The sequence below is a fragment of the Heptranchias perlo genome, chromosome 27 (genome assembly GCF_035084215.1).
Source record: "Heptranchias perlo isolate sHepPer1 chromosome 27, sHepPer1.hap1, whole genome shotgun sequence".
NCBI classification, from domain to species: Eukaryota; Metazoa; Chordata; class Chondrichthyes; order Hexanchiformes; family Hexanchidae; genus Heptranchias; species Heptranchias perlo.
This window is the reverse complement of record NC_090351.1, coordinates 24,470,048-24,472,790: the sequence shown is the minus strand read 5'-3', so window position 1 is coordinate 24,472,790 and position 2,743 is coordinate 24,470,048. Positions and strand designations below refer to the sequence as shown.

The 2,743-nt window shown below is 36.8% G+C and overlaps 1 long non-coding RNA gene across 1 annotated transcript; it reads right to left on the bottom strand.

The window, feature by feature from the left end:
- Positions 1-611: 611 nt before the first annotated feature.
- LOC137344699 (uncharacterized) lies at positions 612-2,099 on the bottom strand. Its single transcript, XR_010968444.1, has 3 exons — positions 2,041-2,099; positions 1,261-1,335; positions 612-716 (listed from the first exon to the last, which is right to left on the bottom strand). It is a non-coding gene; the product is annotated as an uncharacterized lncRNA (long non-coding RNA).
- Between the last annotated feature and the right edge of the window lie 644 nt (positions 2,100-2,743).

Genomic DNA, 2,743 nt, shown 5'->3' with positions numbered 1-2,743 from the left:
TCTAGCAAATTAAAAATTGAGTTCAGTAATCTCTTCATAAACAAAATTATCGACCAGTCTTTTGAACTATGTGCTGCTGTATTATGGAGAAATGCATCTTGTAATAATTGTATTTTATACCACAAGGGAGGCATTTTTCATATAATAATATTCTTGGAAGAATAAAATCACAGTGGGCAGTTTATGTCCTGCGGCTGTGTTTTAGAGGGAATTTCGAACAGAAAAGTTAAAAGATGCAAAACACTATGTAACTTTGAATGGGACTGATAGTGAGGAAACTAATTGCTAACTGCTATAGCCCAATCATAGTAATGACAGTAAAATATTTTTGAAAAGGATAATCATATCCAAATTGAGTCAATTTTTGGTATTCACAAATATACCCAGAAGGGCACAATCTGGATTGGAATGGCACAATCTGGATTGCTTTGTACTTTCAGTGTCATTCAGCCAGGACATCAACGTGACCCTACCTACACATGACAACCAGGCCTATTTCATCATAATTTACTTCACAAGTGATATTGCTTGGCCTCATCAGTTTTTGAAGAGCTCTTGTTATCATGCCAAACTGGCACATGACCTGATTGCAGTCACTGAAAAGTTCTGTAATTCAGTCTGTTCAATGATTTTGTTGCTAGTCTTTAGAATCTCTACGCATTTCCTTTGATAGGTTCAGTGAAAGTCTTCAAGGCTTGATTGTCACTCTCTCCTAACTGAAGACGACAATGTGGATGTGAAGAGGGCGATTAACAGTGAAAAAATCAAAACAAAATTATGAAGAACAAGAAGAACTTACTAAAATTATTTCTATTCTGCAAAAGAAGTAACATTTATCATTGTTAATTTGAATCATTTATTTGAAGTATATTAAAACTGTAGAAAGCAGCATATGCAGAATTAGAATGTGAAAAGTCTAGAGGACAGATGTTGCAAACATCTTTCATACATGAGGTATATTGTTTTAATGTATCAGGTGTGCAGTTCCCAATAGATGCGGGCTAAAAATAGTGCCCCCGTCCCCATGGGATAGTTTTAATTAATAAACAAAGACACAGAAAGAGCAAAAGCCAGTAAGAAATACAAGCCCTAGAATCACCCTTTTTCCAAATGACTAAAAATGTTGAATTACTTAAGGTGGTTAAAATTGGTTTCTAGGCAACTTCGCACTGAGGTAATTAGACTTGAATAGGATAATTATAGTGGATTTAAAAAAAAATACAAGTGTCTTTCTTTAGTAATTTGAGCTCTATGACTTACCAAAGATATCTATGTAGGGCAGACAGCTTAGCAACCGATGATTCCAATAGTCTGTGTGTAAACTTCGCAGAAACACTGTAAAAAGTCAAATTATATATTACTTGCCCCCTTCAAAAACATTTTAAGTAGTTGTGGAATTAGAAAGATCAATAGCTTGTGCCTGGGTAATTTCTGACGAATCGCAATTGAATGATCTTACAAAAACTTTGTAAGGCTGCCATTTTTGCACCATTTTCATGTGGATGCAAAGCAGTTTTGGATGCACATTGACATGAAAATGGCAGTATAGCTCAGAATTCAGGATGGAGATCAGACCCCCTTCATGCACGAAATCAAAAATATGAGGCCATCTCCAAGAAGTGGTCTCATGTTGCTTGGATCACTATGCATCCAGCATTAGGACTTTGCTGGATATAGCATAAATCCAGGTTGGTGCCCAAACTGCATTTTAAAAATACAAGTATCTGATTTAGCCTTCTGGAAGCTTAATACATTTATTGTGGATTCTTTCCAAAATTCTGTGAGAAGTGCCACTCTTGTTGGCTTTCTCAACACGTTAAAAATGACCTGCCCTGGAAGCAGAGCCCTGCGTGTGTGTCCAAGCATGCACAGTTTGACCTGTGAACCTTGGGTCTGCCCGCAGCAAATTTCACATTACAGAGACCAATCTGTGCCTGGTAGTTGTAGTTTTATGGCAGCCAATAATCCTCGGAGACTCTTAGAACAAACCTATCAGTGTGCTACAAGACTATGCAAGAAATTCTAATAAATTTTACTCACTGCTGACTGCGCCAGAATGGAAGAAGCAGGTATAACATTTGCTTCCCCCCAAAAAAACTTAACTGTTTTCTTCTTCGTAGCTGTATGGTTCTGCAGATAATTTTGATACATTAAAAATTATAACTGCCAGCTTGTACTGCAATTCTGTGACTCACTCACTGCCCTCTTTTCTCTTCCTTGTCATCAAACTACACGACCTAAAAGAGACTGGTTTAAGAAAAAAAAAATTGTCATTATTCCACGGAAAGATATAATACAAGAGACTTGGTAATACATTTGAAAAATAAAAAGGTCTCAGCTTCTATGCCTGACATGTCCCACTGTGGCTCACCCAAACAATAACACAGAGTGATACTGGCAACAAGAGGAGATTATAGTTCCCAATGGAAAAATGTGGTGATAGTAGAATAACTGAAGCTGAACTTAATATTATATTAAAAAACAAGCGTCTTTAAAAAGAGATTACTTCAGATTTCACATTACTTTATAACTGCCATCTGAACCGCCTGAATCTATTGCAGCGTTGCCAAGCCAAGTCATCTAAATATAATCGGCATAAATGGGCACACCAACAATTAAGTATTATTTTAAAACGGTGTAATAACCTGCTCATTGTGCTCCATAATCTTTGATGTTTGGGTTACCTAGGTCAGTTGGCCAGTTGCACCTTTTGAGTCCAGCAGTGTGCAAAAAACATAAGCGC